The sequence below is a fragment of the Macaca nemestrina genome, chromosome 20 (assembly GCF_043159975.1).
Source record: "Macaca nemestrina isolate mMacNem1 chromosome 20, mMacNem.hap1, whole genome shotgun sequence".
NCBI lineage: Eukaryota > Metazoa > Chordata > Mammalia > Primates > Cercopithecidae > Macaca > Macaca nemestrina.
Window position 1 is genome coordinate 22,216,651 of NC_092144.1, and position 16,166 is coordinate 22,232,816.

The following is a 16,166-nucleotide window of genomic DNA, read 5'->3' on the forward strand; positions in this document are numbered from 1 at the left end:
ACGTTTCACTTATATCTGAATATATTCTGGGGGTGGACATTTTGGATGATCTGGACTTACACACCATGACCAGAGAATTCAGACACCAAGTCAGCGTAGTAAAGCTGGGACTGTGTGGACATACACATAACCAGGCCCAAGTTTTGCCAAAACCCTGATGGGTTACCTCCACATGTCAATACCATTTGCCAGGGGTGCATACAGAGAAAACTGAGACTATTAAGAAGTTAGAGAAGGTGCAAATAATGCATGGAACCCATATCGCCTACAATTCCTCAGTATGGCCAGTCAGAAAACCTGATGAGGCTTGGCGATGATAGTGGATTATCAGAAACTGAATAAAGCAAACTGAATTAAAGTAACACCACCTTTGCATGCAGCTGTACCTTCTGTCACGGACTTGATAGGCCACTTGACAATGGAAGTGGATGCTGCCACTGTGCGGTGGATTTGGCTAATGCTTTCTTCTCAATTAACATTGCTCCAGAGAGCCAGGAACAGTTTGACTTCATGGGAGAGTGTCAATGGACTTTCATAGTGTTGCTGCAGGGCTATTGTATAGCCCCAACATGTGCCATAATCTTGTTGATAATGTTATGTTAACCTCTGATTTTCTTACAAATCTGGAAGTGGCAATGCCCCTCTAGCCTGCGAATTGGGATGATGTGGCTGAGACAGCCTTTCCTAGTAGCCAAGCAGGCTATTCAGCAGGAACAAGCCCTACCGGTAGTTAGTCAGGGGTGCCCATTTGAACTAAATGTGCATGTGACCACAGATAGTATGCCAATAGGCTTTTGGCTCTAGTTATGGAAGGGAGCTGAGCTCCATTATCCATTAATAAAGAAGCTGTTAGCAACCGCTTATGCTGCCCCTCAGGCTCGTAAGAGCATGGCAGGATGGGCTACATCGTCGTGCGGATGACTTACCTGAAAGCATGGCCGGGTGCATTCATGGGTAATGACGACCCCCCATGGACTGGGATGGCACAAACATCCCCTTTAGTGAAGTGGGGTGCCTACTTGGAGCAGCGGAGTACGCTGAGTACAAGTCCCTTAGCAGCAGAGTTTCAAGAAGTCTTGGGACCTGGATTCCTAATACAAGATAAGGCCAGGGGGCTTAAGGCACCCCTAGATCCTGAGCCTTCACCAGTAGGAAGGGCATCCCCCCATTTCTAATAGGGCATGGTACACAGCTAGGTCTAGCTGAGGTGCTACTGCTGCCTGGATTACTTGTGCAGTCCAGCCTAGTACTGACACTGTATGGTTTAATACCAAGTGTGGGCAAAGTAGCTAATAAGTTAAACTCAGGGCAGTGTAAATAGTGATCACCAAGGAGGTAACACCCATGGCAATCTGCAGCAATAGCTGGGCAGTTTATTAAGGCTTCACTTTGTGGTTAAATACCTAAAAGTTACAGAATTAGCTAGTTAGTTACCAAACCATGTAGGGCCAGGCTATGTGGCCAAATCTATAAAAGGAAGGATGACCTTCTCCAACTAAATACAGGAATGAATAGCAATCTGTTATTGCCTCCCCCGGTGCCCCTTAAGGTAGGGAAACAAACAAACAAACAAAACCCTGGTATTAGCCACGGACCCTCCAAGCCCCTCATTGCAGGTGGTTGGCCATTTTAACCCCTTGGAGGGTCTGCAGTACGACCAATCTTTTACTTTTTGAGTATTTAATGTGTGGCCTCCATGACAGGCCATCCATAGTTGAATGGCCAGAGAAGGGACCCTCCTCCGGGAGACATGTGTACTGTCTACGCGGCTATCATGAGCTCCCCTGTAACTTTAGCACAGGTAGAGGATCCGAAAGAACCATGGAGAGCAGATAAGGTGTGGTACCATCGCCCAGGGCAGAAGCCCTCAGTGGCTGCATCGTTATCCAGAGATAAAAAGTTAGCCTGTATTTTGCCTAAGGAATGTGACTTGTCCCTGTTAGTACCTGTGCCTGCTTTGTCGTACCAGTCATAGGTTGGCATGCTCAAACAGCATCGTGAAATGGGCCCACACCTACACCAAGGTGACCGATGTCTCCAACTGTTGGATCTGCACTGCCTTTCCAGTAGCAGCTGCAGACAACTTGCCCTGGCACATGCATCTAGCTTCTATGCGGAACTAGACATGGCTAGAGGCTTGGGGTCCCACGGACATCGGTGGGATGCAACACAGAAGGCTTTGGACAGGGGATGTCTCAGAACCCATGGCCAGCCTGTCCCCTGGCTGACTCATAGCATCCATAATGGATGGGGCTGGCTAATGGGAAAACACGTGGTGCCCCTAGTTCAGGTTCCACGATGCACAGAGCAGCACTGGGGTAAAAACACTGTGGGATGGTTGTCTGCTGAGATTTGTGCAAACATACTTGTCACCAAACCAAGGGTGTGGTGGAACAAGAGCCCTTACCAAGGCTGGGCCCCCATGGACTTTGTGAGCCCTGGGAGTTTATGGTTGTGTGGGACACAGGATGGCCATATCTGCCAGTCAGTTGAACTGGATGTTGTACCTGCGGGAGGCCCTATGTGCCTGCCACTGTTCTTCCCACATTGCCTAGTCGTCCGTATAACTGGGAGACACTGCATCCTGCTTTTTGTGAGTGCGGTGGGCCCCTGGGTGGTTCTATCCCTTAGCAACAACTATCCCTGGACCAGGTGCCATTACTGTAGAAAAGCAGGTTGCAGCCTTTGCGGAGGACACAGCTCAGGCGCTGAATTATACCTGAGTTATACCTCTTTTTGTTAACTGATGAAGTTGATCCGATCAAGAAGGTGGTGCTGCAAAACCAGATGGCCTTAGACATAGCCACAGTTGCCCAAGGTGGCACCTGTGCCCTTATAGGGACACAATGTTGTACATTTATCCCTGACAGCCACTGGAACATAATGACAACTTTACAATGGGTGTCACAGGGGATTAAGACAATTGAACACCTTACTGACGAATCCCTGCAGAGATGATGGGTGTCTCTGGGCTCTGGCTTATGTTGGACTCTCATAATCATGGGTAGCATAACAGGAACATTAGTGGTAGGTTGTTGCTTTCTGTGTGAATCACTACCAAAGAGGATCCCCTTGGCCTAGGGGAGTGGAGTGTAAGAAAGATGACTGTACTGCAGCCAACCAGGCATAGGGCAGCAGGGATATGCCAAGGTAAATATTCTGGATGACTAAACGGGTTTGTGGCACAGGCACACAGTTCCATGTTTTCTATAATCATAGCCATATAGACATAACATAGAGAAACTCCCCAGCTGACTGTCAGCCACTATTGTTTGTGTAGTGTGTAAATGTAACACTGACCCTATGAAAGGGCTGCTGAATAAAACCATGTCTCATTTACCTGCTGTCTCTCGAGTGTTCTTCCAGCTCCCTGCCCCACAGCCACCCACTCCCCTCAGCTCTCAGCTGGGGATGGAACCTGACCTTGAGCATGACAGTATTTTTATATCCAGGTCTATCTGTCATTATTTCAATATGTATACAGAATAAAGATATAACATTTCAAAGTTTTAATAGGTATTTTTACTGATAGTAATATAAAAATAAACTTCCTTACCTGTAAAAATAAACTTCCATACCTTATTTGTTCTTTAAAGTATACCCACAAGAGTAAACAAATGGAAGAATACTCTGACATAAATTTTGCTGCACTTAATGTGTTTAAAGAAAGTATTTGTTTGCTCGGATGTGGTGGCTCATACCTGTAATTCCAGCACTTTGCGAGGCCGAGACTGGCGAATCACTTGAGGTTGGGAGTTCAAGACTAGCCTGGTAAACATGGTGAAACCTTGTGTCTACTAAAAATACAAAAATTGGCTGGGCATGGTGGTGGGTGCCTGCAATCCCAGCTACTCAGTAGGCTGAGGCACGAGAATCGTTTGAACCCAGGAGGCAGGAGTTGCAGTGAGCCAAGATCGTGCCACTGCACTTTAGCCTGGGCAAGACAGCAAGACTCTGTCTCATAAATAAATACATACATACATACAAAAAGAAAATACTTTTTTGTTGCTCCAATCTGTGAGCAAGAAATTTACTAAAACCACAGGTGACATTCAACGCCAAGTCAAAACTGTTTCTTTTCTTTCTGATTAACACAGGAACCCAGATAAACTAGCTTTAAATTAAAGGCCCCAACCGAGGTTTGAAAATGCTGACTAATTCCATTGAAAGGTTACATCTTTTCAGGAGCTCTTTATTTTGAACATGTGACATTGGAATACAATCTGGTAATTAGTTAGGTTGGCTGAAGAAGTGACTTATTGGATGGGGTAGAAAAGCCAAGGTCTAAGCCACGTGTGGTGGCTCACGCCTGTAATCTCAGCACTTTGGTTGGCTGAGGTGGGTGGATCACAAGGTCAGGAGTTTAAGAGCAGTCTGGCCAATATGGTGAAACCCTGTCTCTACTAAAATACAAAAAGTAGCCAGGCGTGGTGTGGGCATCTGTAGTCCCAGCTACTCGAGAGACTGAGGCAGGAGAATCACTTGAATCTGGGAGGTGGGGATTGCAGTGAGCGAAAATCATGCCACTGCACTCCAGCCTGGGTAACGGGGAGATTGCGTCTCAAAAAAGAAAGAAAGAAAAGAAAGAAAGAAAGAAAGAAAGAAAGAAAGAGAGAGAGAAAGAGAGAGAGAGAGAGAGAGAGAAAGAAAGAAAGAAAGAAAGAAAGAAAGAAAGAAAGAAAGAAAGAAAGAAAGAAAGAAAGAAAGAAAGAAAGAAAGAAAGAAAGAAAGAAAGGAAGGAAGGAAAGTTAAGGTCTGTGAATTTAAGATAGCCTGCAATACTGAAAGAAAATTTCAGATTCCTTTGCACACTTTAAAGATTTATTAACAGATATATGTAGCTAGATAAACATATGCAAATACATACAGATATATAAAGATATCTATGTAATATCCATTTATGAGTATGTTTTGTAAAAAAAATAAATAAATAACCAAATTAAAAGTAAGTCAGGAGAGAGCTTCAAAACAGCCTGGTGGCCTCACTTCATATCCCAGCCTGTCCATCTGTCCAGCAGCCAATGCAGCCGTCGGAACTGGCACATCCTGCTCTGGGCTTTAAACATGACCACTTGCCCCCCCATGCCCTGTGAAAATGTTGGTGCTTTTTGCTTTCATCATCACCTTCCACATCAACTCTGCAGCCTTGCGGGTTCATCGCCACCATCAACAATAACTGGTAGGTAGGAGATGAGTTTTTGCAGATGTCTGGAGATTATGTACCAACAACATGAATTATACAGTAATCAATGACACGTTTAAAAAGTACTCCATACTCCGGGTGGTCCAGGCCACCGTGATCCTCTCCACCATTCTCTGCTGCATTGCCTTCTTCATCTTCATGCTCCAGCTCTTCCGCCTGAATCAGGGAGAGAGGTTTGTCCTAACCTCCATCATCCAGCTAATGTCATGTCTATGTGTCATGAATGCGGCCTCCATTTATACAGACAGGCGTGAAGACATTCACGAGAGAAACATGGAATTCTATTACCTGACCAAAGAAGGCAGCAATGGCTACTCCTCCATCCTGGCGTGGGCGGCCTTCACCTGCACCTTCAGCAGCGGCATGATGCACCTGATACTGAGGAAGGGCAAATGGAGTTCCGGAGCTTGGTTGCTTCTGCTGCAGTACAGAATCCACATTCAGATAACCATTTTGTATATAATCATTATTTTTTTGAGGTTTTTCTTTTCTTTTTCTTTTTTTTTTTTTTTTTTGAGGCGGAGTCTCGCTCTGTCGCCCAGGCTGGAGTGCAGTGGCGCGATCTCAGCTCACTGCAAGCTCCGCCTCCCGGGTTCCCGCCATTCTCCTGCCTCAGCCTCCCGAGTAGCTGGGACTACAGGCGCCACCACCACGCCCGGCTAATTTTTTGTATTTGTAGTAGAGACGGGGTTTCACTGTGTTAGCCAGGATGGTCTCGATCTCCTGACCTCGTGATCCGCCCGTCTCGGCCTCCCAAAGTGCTGGGATTACAGGCTTGAGCCACCGCGCCCGGCCCTTTTTGAGGTTTTTCTAGCAAATGTATTGTTTCTTTTAAAAGCCAAAAAAAGAAAAAGAAAAAATTCCAAAAGGAGAAGAGTTTTTGCATTCTTGAGTTCAGAGACTAGACTCTGAAGGCTGGTATTCAGAACTGCTGTGCACTCGAAAATCTCAAGACACAAGCAAAGCTCCAGCAAAGCTCAAATCCAAAAGCGCTTGGCGGGACATTTCTTAACCATAGGGTTGTGAAGGGAGGAGATGAGAGGCTGGGAAAGCCAGGTCTCTGGGGATGTGCTTCCTATAGGTTTTAGCTGGCTCAAGCTCCTCCCAAATCGCTCTGCTAGTGGTAGGTGAAAGGGGGTGAGGTGGGTTGCAGGAGAGGAATGACAGTTTCCTGAAAGGTTTAGCCCAAGTTCCAAGTGAGAAGCAGGTATTGTCCCTGACATTCTGTCTGTATCCAAACCAGAGCCCAATCAACCCTCCTGTATAGGGGCGGGTCAGAAAAAGTTTCACCTAAATTTGCTGACAGTGTCACCTGCTTGCCTTAGGAATGGCTATCCTTTACTTGCATGCCAGATTTATACTCACCCTTTGGCAAAACCTACAGTCCCCCCGCCCCCCCCCCCAGACCTACAGAATCAGTCTTCAAGGGATGAGGCCAGTGAATCTGCTTTTCTAACATGCTCCCTGGGCAACACTTCAGATGCATTGAAGTTGGGGACCACAGTCCCTGGGCCAAGTGAGCAGAGCTGCCTCATAAATGCTAGGATGTCATCATGTGGAGATGGGGAGGTGGGTGTAACCCCCACAGCAGGCCAAAACCTTGGCCTCCATCACCACAGCTGTCTACATCCAGGGTCACCAAACTCCATTCCTGGGCCATGTGAACTCATAGACACCTTCAGGGAGCGGGGTGCAGCCTCCTTCCCATCCTATCCCACAAGCCCTCTCCCTTCTTGTTCAGCCCTTCATGCTACACCTGGCTGGCCTCTCACCCCTATTTCTGGAGCCTCAGAGGATGCATCCACCATTCATTCATCAACATAAATCATGACATGCATGCGTGTACCAGGCACAGGGGATACCCTCTCAAGACAATCTCCTTCTAGGGCTCATGGCCTAGTGGAGGAGACAGATTAATAATTAATTAGAAAAACTAGCAGGGCCCAGTGGCTTACACTTGTAATCCCAGCACTTTGGGAGGCCAAGGCGGGTAGATCACCTGAGGTCAGGAGTTCAAGACCAGCCTGGCCAAAATGGCAAAATCCTGTCTCTACTAAAAATACAAAAGTCAGTTGGGCATTGTGGTGCATGCCTGTAAACCCAGCTACACAGAGGTTGAGGCAGGAGAATCACTTGAACCCAGGAGACAGAGGTTGCAGTGAGCCGAGATCGTGCCACTGCACTCCAGCCTGGGCAACAGAGCGAGACTCCATCTCAAACAAAGCCCAAAACACAAGAAACTAATTACACACTGTGATGAGGCTGCAAAGAACACCACTAAGAATTCAAAATCAACCTGGCACAGTGGCTCACCCCTGTAATCCTAGCACTTTGGGAGACCGAAACAGGCTGATCTTGAGGTCAGGAGTTCAAGACTAGCCTGGCCAACGTAGTGAAACCCCGTCCCTACTAAAAATACAAGAAAATTAGCTGGGCATCATGGCAGGTGCCTATAATCCCAGCTACTTGGGAGGCTGAGGCAAGGAGAATCGCTTGAACCTGAGAGGTGGAGGTTGCAGTGAGCCGAGATCACGCCACTGCACTCCAGCCCAGGCGACAGCCCAGCCCAGCCCAGAGACTCCGTCTCAAAAAAATAAATACATAAATAAAATAATTCAAAATCGAGGCCTGTGGCATGGAAGGGAGCCTGCTTTATGTGTGCCTATTTTTAAATGCTCCTGGAGGCATTTAGATCAGTCTAAATATAGCTCCATTCAGTTCGTGCAGATGGCATTTATTGGGCAGTACCCATCTGTGTAACATTCAGAAAACACGTCCATGGAGGGGCCCATGGTCCTGACAGCAAATGCAGTGAGAGGATCCCATAGAGCCAGGGTTTTCAAGCTTTAGGGGTTCCCTTGCTGCTTGGGACAGGCTATTTCAGTGAGTCTGGGGGAAGGATTCCCAGGTGATTCTAAGACTATGCTGAGAAATAGAGCTTTTGGGGGCTTGTCCTTCAGGATCAAAGCATGATGTGCTATGCAGCAATGCAGGTCACCCAGGAACTCTCCCAGGCTAGAAGCTCTTTGCACCTCGTTGTCTTTTTCTGCTTATGTTGGAGCAGGATGCTGGGAGCTGTCCTGGGATGGGGTGTGGGACCTTGTGCTATTTAAATACTTTTGCACTTGACCTTGTGCTGAGTGAAGTGATGATTTGCCATCAGCTCAGTTCCAGTGGAACTGAAGAGACACCTGGTTTGGGTAGTTTTAGGGCAACTGTGGATATCTTTTCAATGCAGGATTTGTTCTTTCCATCTACTCTTTCATTCATTTTTGACAAATGGTATTAAATGTTTACCGTGTTCCAGGCAGTGTGTAAGGCTCTGAAAATGCAGGGGTGAGCAAATCCAGATAGCCTCCCTGCCATCGTGAAGTTTGCAGTCCATGAGATAGGACCCCCTCCCTATGGAGAAGCCACCAACGCAGTACAGGGTGGCTTGGGGCCACACACAGGACAAATGACACCTTCTGCCTCAATGAGAAACTATCATTGGTCATGTGGGCAAGAACATGTTTTACACCCCCAGGGTTAACAGGATGCTACCCAAGCTCATGGAGAAAGTTGAATCTTAAGTTTCCTTGAAACTTTCTACCTTGGTGGCTTTTCTATAATTTTCTGGTAGTCACAATGGAAACAAACAAAACACCTTAAAACCAGAGATCAGCCCCCAAGCAATACATGAATTCCCTTCACAAAAAATGTCAGGGCTGCATGAGTATCTGTGTTGAATGCAGTCTGAGATGACCCTGTGGATTTTCCCGGCTGGTTGCCACTACTGTACAACATTCAGTGCCCACATCCACCGGTGCCAGTAAGGTTTTATGAGACATGAGAAATGCCTCCTCCCTGCTATGTGACTTGCATTTGGGAAGTTGGAAAGAAATAATGACATCAGGGAGAAAACATTCAACCTTCTTACCTGTAGGTAGAATCAGCCTTCACTTGGTGCTTATTACCAGTTATTCAAGAACAATAACAACAACAAAATTAGTTGACATCCAAGAAGCAGATATTAGGACCAAAGATAGCATCAACTTTATTTGAAGGAACTGTAGTTTGTGCATTTTATGGCACTTTTATAAAGTACTGTAATTCTTTCATTGAGGGGGCTATGTGATGGAGACAGACTAACTCATTTTGTTATTTGCATTAAAATTAGTTTGGGTCTCTGTTCAAATGAGTTTGGAGAATGTTTGACTTGTTGGTCTGTGTGAATGTGTCTACATATACCTGAATACAGGAACATCGGAGACCTCCTCACTCCCACACTGCTATAGTTTGCATGCATTTGTGCACACCCCTCATGCACAGGTTGAAATTCTAGGATGCTCTATGTTAGCTGATGATGAAGAAACATAAAACTCCAAGCCTGTTTGTAAACACGATAAACACAGTGGCCTAGATAAAAGCTGTATCATAGTTTAAAATCTGCCTTAGGGGATATTACTAAATATCGCTAATAGTTATCGCTAACTATTAGCGGTAATAGTTATCGCTAATAGTTATCGCTAACTATTATCGCTAACTATTATTTATTTCTAAATATCGCTAAAAGGTTACTTACAACAGAGCAAGTTGGACAGTTTTGTGGTGGTGTGGAAATGCTAGGACAAGGCTAGAGGTTAATTTTGAATCTCGGTTTGGGGATAAATGTGAATTTAGGGTAGTTAGAAACTTTCTACTTAATGTACCTTCAAAATAGTCAATTTTCTATGTTTTGCATAATCTGCAACTGTACATGGAAAATAAACTTTAAAACCAAAAAAAAAAAAAAAAAACAACTAAGTCAGAGGTCATTTCCCTACTTACTCTTCTCAGGCGAGGTGAATACAATCAATCCATTTACTCAGCCCTGACGATTCCAATCAGCCAATTAGCTCAGCCCAGTTTATTCCAATTAGCCAATTAGCTTGGTCTGGGTAATTAGCTCAGATCAGGTAAATCCAGTCAATTACCTCATTCCAGATGATTTTGATCTGCCAATTAGGTCAGCATTTTTTATTTCAATCAGCCAATTAACTCCAATCAGGTAATTACAATCAATTAGCTGATCCCAGGAGATTAAAATCAGCCAATTAGTTCAGCCCCGGTGACTACAGTCAGCCAATATTTGAGTCCCAGATTATTTTAATTGGCCAATAAGCTCAGCCCAGGTGATTTCAATCAGTGAATTAGCTCAGCCCAGGTGGATTCAATCAGCCAGTTCTCTGAATATCAATTGTAGATTAATCAAGATGGACCCCCAGTGGTGGATGAGAATAGCTCATGCATATACTGAGAAGAAAATCAAAGTCCAGAAATGCTAACCTGGACAGAAAGTGTTACATGGCTTTAATATCAGCTTATTTCCCAGACCTTGTCCCTGAAAGTGAAGCTTAGTTTGTCTATACAAACAACATTGTATAGCTACGTTCCATTCTGACATGCTACTGAGACAGAGAAGAGAAATAATTCTACATCTTCACCCTTAGAATATGCTAAGAGATTGAGAAACGTCTTGAGGAACAATTTTTGTGTACATATTTACATAGAAATACTCATATAATCTTGTATATGTATCAGTCTTTGTATGTACATTCATACAGGACAAAGATATAGATTGTGGAAGGATTAATATGTACTGTAACTAATAGTAATGCAAAAAGAAAATAGGATCTCACACATGGATCAAGTCAGTTGTTGAGATTGTGACTCATCTAGTTGGATCCAATACACCGGTGTTGACTCTCATACCTAGAACTGGGACATGCATGAGATTGTTAATCTCATTACTGGGACTTCCCGCAGGTGTGATTGTGACATGCACCTCACAGAACCTTTGTGATTTGACACATCTGCCTGGGCCCAACCCAGATGGAATTGTGACATATCATTGGACTCAGCCCCTAGGTGATGTCACTCTATTCTTCAGATTTACCACTGCTCACAGGGGATTGTAACATCTCACTGGGCCTTATATCCAGGTGATGTGAGTCTCCTTTCCCTCTTTGTTGCTGCCAACAGGGGGCATTTTGACGTAAAACTGAGCCCCACACCCAGGTTATGTGACTCTCTTGTCTGTGTCTGGCCTATACTGGCCATTGTGACATGTTGCTTAGTCTAACACCCAGGTTATGTAACTCTTTTGCCCTGGCCCTGCCTACAGAGAGCATTGTGAGGCATCTCTGTGTCCACCACAGAGGTGATGTGACTCTCTATTGACTGTTCCCTTCTCAAAGGGGTTACTGTGACATATCGCTGGGCCCAGCACCTAGCTTATGTGACTTTTCTCTCCTTTTTTATTTTTCTTTTGAGATGGAGTCTCATTGTGTCATCCAGGCTGGAGTGCAGTGGAGCAATCTTGGCTCACTGTAGCCTCTGCCTCATAGGTTCAAGCGATTCTCCTGCCTCAGCCTCCTGAGTAGCTGGGATTACAGGTGCCTGCCACCATGCCCAGCTAATTTTTGTATTTTTTGTAGAGATGGAGTTTCCCCATGGTGGCCAGTCTGGTCTTGGACTCTGACCTCAAGCGATCTTCCCTCCTTGGCCTCCTAAATAGTTGGGATTACAGGAATGAGCTACCGTGCCTGGCCAACTTTTCCCTTCTTTATAGGTTCTGCCCACAGAGAAAGCTATAACATATTGCTACACTCAACACCAAGATGGTGTTACTCTTTTGGCTCTGCTCTCAAAACGTACTGTGATATATTTCTTTTCCTACCACCAACGTGATGTGAGTCTCCTCCCTGGGCCCTGTCCACAAGGGGCAATATGATATATCTCTGGGCCCATCAACCACTTGATGTGACTCTGCTCTCTTACCTGAGCATTGCCCAAAAAAGAAATTGGGACATATCCGTGAATCCAGATCTTAGGTGATATGACTCTTCTCTCCTGCCTGGGCCATGCCTAAAAAAGAGAGAGTGACGTGTTGCTTAGTCCAGCACACAGGTTGTGTGATACTTCTTTGCCTCTGTCCAAACAAGTAACTGTGACATAACTCAGGTTTTGTTACCTAAATGATGTGATTCTCCTCTTTTTCTGGAGACCCATCTTCAGTGAAGGTTGTGACAAATTGCGTGGCCCAGCACCTATGTGGTGTGACTCTACTCTCATGCCTGGGACCTGTCCACTGGGTGATTGTAACATACAGCTGGGCCCAGCTTCTAGATTATGTGGCTCTCTTCTTTTTTCTGAGTTCTACCCACAGGGAGTATTGCGAGATATCTCTGGGACCCCTCATGTAAGTGATGTGATTCTCTTGCCTGTACCCTCCCCTCAGCAGGTATTGTGACACGTTGCTGGACCCAGCACCTAGGTGATGTGACTCTCCTCTACTACTTGGGCTGTGCCCATAAAAAGGATTGTATAGCTTGGCCCAACAAATAAGTAAAGTTACTATCGTCTCATGTCTCAAACCTGTACACATTGTATATTGTGACATATTTCTGGGTCCAACACCTAGCTGATGTGACTCTCCCGCATGGGTCCTGCCCACAAAACTATTATAAGATGTATTTTCATTCATCACGTAGGTGATATAAGTTTTCTTTCTGCCTGGGTCCTGCCAAAATAGAAAATTGTGATATATAATTGGACCCAGTACCTAGGTGATGTGACTCTCCCTTTTTGCCTAGGTCCTGCATAATTTGGGTATTGTGACATATATCACTGGGCCCAAACCCTAGCGAACAGAAGGCTTCCGTCCGGACCCTGCCCACAGGAGACCTTGTGACATATATCTGCATCCATCACACAGGAGATATGACTCTCCTCTTCTGTCTGCATCATGCGCACAGGAAAGATTGTAGCATATCATTAGGTTAAGCAACCAAGTGATGTATTTTAACTGCCTGGGTCTTTCATAGGTGGGCCATTATGACATATCTCTGGTAACACCTACTATCTGATATTACTCTTCTCTTTTACCTGGGTTTTGCCCGTGTAAAAGATTGTGACATATCTCTTTGCCCAGCACCTGGGTAATGTGACCGTGCTCTTCTGCCTGGGCAATGTCCACAGAAATGAGAGTGACTAATCACTAGGCCCAGCACACAAGTGATGTAATTCTTCTGCCTAGTCTCTGCCTAAAGAGGTCACTGTGACATGTCTCTGGGCCTATCACCATGGGGATTATGACGTATCACTTTGCCCAGCACCTACATGATGCGACACTCTTCTCTCTAAGGGACCTGCCCCTAGGGTGATTGTGTCATAGAGCTGAGCCCAGCTTCTAGGTAATGGGACCTTCTTGTTTTTTGTGAATACCCAAAAATGGAATTGCCACATATCTCTGAGATTCTCACGAAGGCGACACTCTTTCCTGGGACCTCTTCTCAGGGGGTATTGTGACATATTGCTATACCCAGAATCTAGGTAATGTGACTCATGTTTACTGCTTGAGCTTTGCCCAAGAAGTGATTGAGATGTATTACTGGGCCTAGTACCTAAGTGATGTGACTCTCCTCTCTTTCTAAAGTGCTGCAGACATTGTGATTTATTTTTGAGTCCAACACCTAGAAGACGCAACTTTTCTGCACAAGCCCTGCCCACAGGGGAGTAATGACATATCTTTTCATTCATCACATAGATGATGTGATTCATCTCTTCTGCTTGGGCCCTGCCAAAAAAATAGAAAAAGAAAAGGAAAAGAAAAAGTGGTTATTGTAACATATCATGGGATAGATTGAGCGCCTAGGTAATGTAACTGTTCTCTTTTATATGATATGTCTCTGGGCCTATCACCATGGGGATTATGGCATATCACCTTGCCAAGTCCCTACATGATGTGACACTCTTCTCTCTAATGGACCTGCCCTACATATGGATGGACCAAATAATGGACCTGGACCTACACATATGTTAGGTATTGTGACCTAATACTGATCCCAACTTATACTGGATGAGAGACTCCTGCCTGGGGTATGAGTATCAGAAGACTTGTGACATATCTTTGCATCCATCACCTAAGAGATGTGACTCTCCCCCTCTGCTTTCATGCTGCTTATAGGAAAGATTGCTACACATTGTGGAACCCAGAAACCAGGTGTCTTTTATGCCTGAGTTTTACCCAGAGGTCACAGTGTGACATTGTCACTGAGCCCTGCATCCCAGTGATGTGTTGCTGTTTTCTGTGCCCTGCTTTCAGTGGGGAATTGTAACATATCCCTGGCTTAGAACCCAGGTGATATGTCTCTTTTTTCTGGTCCCTTCTTTCAGAAAAGATTGTCACATATCTCTGGCCCAGCACTTAGGTGATGTGACTCTTCTGTTTCCTCCCTACCCACAGGTAGGAGTTTGACATATATATTGGCTCAGTGCACAGGTGCGATAATGACTCTAATATTTTGAACCAGCCAAGAGGACGAATACTGTGTCTCATAGATAGGGGTAGACAAATGGGTAAGATCCTAGGTTTCCTTTCTGTACAAAGGTTATAAAAGGTTACCACTCTCTTCCATGTTGTATAAAACCCTTGGGTGGTAGAGAGAGTGGAGTGTCATCACAAGGCCCAGCATGCAGATGAGATTGTGTTGCTTGTGTGCTCACCCTGACAACCATTAGGACTGTCACCCTCACACATGAGCAAAGCCCACTAGTGAGGTACTTAATCTCACACACTACTGGATGCAGTCCACAGTTAAAATTGTGACATTCATTTGTGAATTCTGTTCAGAATTGTGATGGTGACTCATTTCTAAACCCAGCTCTGGCAGGTGAGGTCTCTCCTATGTGGACCCAGTCAATTAGGAAGATGTTGACTGTCACACATGGGCTTAAAGCTACAGACATCATCATGGGTCCATACCAGCACAAAGGATTTAGAGGAAATTGTGACTCCCATGCATACCATATAAAGCCCTTGGGTGATACAGAATGTGACTTAACATGGCCCTAAAAGAAGGTAAGATTGTGACACTCTTGCACACACAAAGCAAACAGTAAAGATGATCATCCTTTCACAGCCCACCATTGAGGTTCTGAATCTCATACCTGGAGACAGTCAAAAGTTGGAAAATTGACTCTCATTAGTGGATCTGGTCTGCAGGTTAATTGGTGCTTCTCAGGCCAAAATCTAGCACACCTGTAAGATTGTGATTCTAGTAAGGGAACACGGTACACAGAAAAAAATTGAAGCTCTCATGAGTGGATTCAATCCGTTGTAGAGATTGTGCCTCATGTGTTTAGAAGCAACATACAGGAGGCATTGACTCTCATACCTAGAATTTGGACGTGTGTGGAATTTTTAATCTCATCCTTGGACTTTCTTGCAGGTGTGACATGTGCCTCTTCCCAGCACCTAAATGATTTGACTCTCCTTGTTTGGGACCAGCCCACAGAAGGGATTGTGACATATCACTGAACTCAGAAGCTAGGTGATGTGACTTAACTCTCTTTCCTTGACAATGTCCACAGGGGCATTGTGACATAGTGGTAGGCCTTGCTCCTAGGTGATGTGAGTCTCCTGCTCTGCCTTGGTGATGTCTACAGGAAGCATTGTGACATATCGCTGGACCTGGCACCAAGGTGATGTCACTTTTTTGCCTTAGTGCTGCCTTCAAAAGGCATTATTACAAATTGCGTGGACTATTACCAAGGTGATTGGAGTTTCTTGCTTGGACCGTTCCCACAGTAGGTGTTGTGACATATCACCTAGGAAATGTGACTCTTCACCTCTGCCTGCACCCTGACCACAGAAATAATTGTGATATATCACTGGATCCAGAAACCGGATGACGTGCTTCTTTTGCCTGAAACTTTGTCACAAAAAACATCATGACATATCTCTAAGTCTCTTACCTTGGTGATGTGATTCACTCTCCTGCCTGGAGCCTTCACTCAGAGGGTATTGTGACATATTGCTGGACCAAGCATTTAGGTGATGTGACTCTCTCAACATCTTGGACTCTGACCGATAAGGAATTTTTATGTGTTGATGTGTGCTCTGCATCTAGGCGATGGGACTCTCCTCTCCTGCCTGGGC

The 16,166-nt window shown here is 45.2% G+C and overlaps 1 long non-coding RNA gene and 1 pseudogene across 1 annotated transcript; one reads left to right on the forward strand and one right to left on the reverse strand.

Moving 5' to 3' along the window:
- Window positions 1-4,817: 4,817 nt before the first annotated feature.
- LOC105494260 (epithelial membrane protein 2 pseudogene) lies at window positions 4,818-7,027 on the forward strand (annotated as a pseudogene).
- Window positions 7,028-9,780: 2,753 nt separating this feature from the next.
- LOC105494258 (uncharacterized) lies at window positions 9,781-15,570 on the reverse strand. The gene is made up of 5 exons (XR_011617973.1): window positions 15,403-15,570; window positions 15,176-15,266; window positions 13,630-13,802; window positions 12,005-12,091; window positions 9,781-11,733 (listed from the first exon to the last, which is right to left on the reverse strand). It is a non-coding gene; the product is annotated as an uncharacterized lncRNA (long non-coding RNA).
- Between the last annotated feature and the right edge of the window lie 596 nt (window positions 15,571-16,166).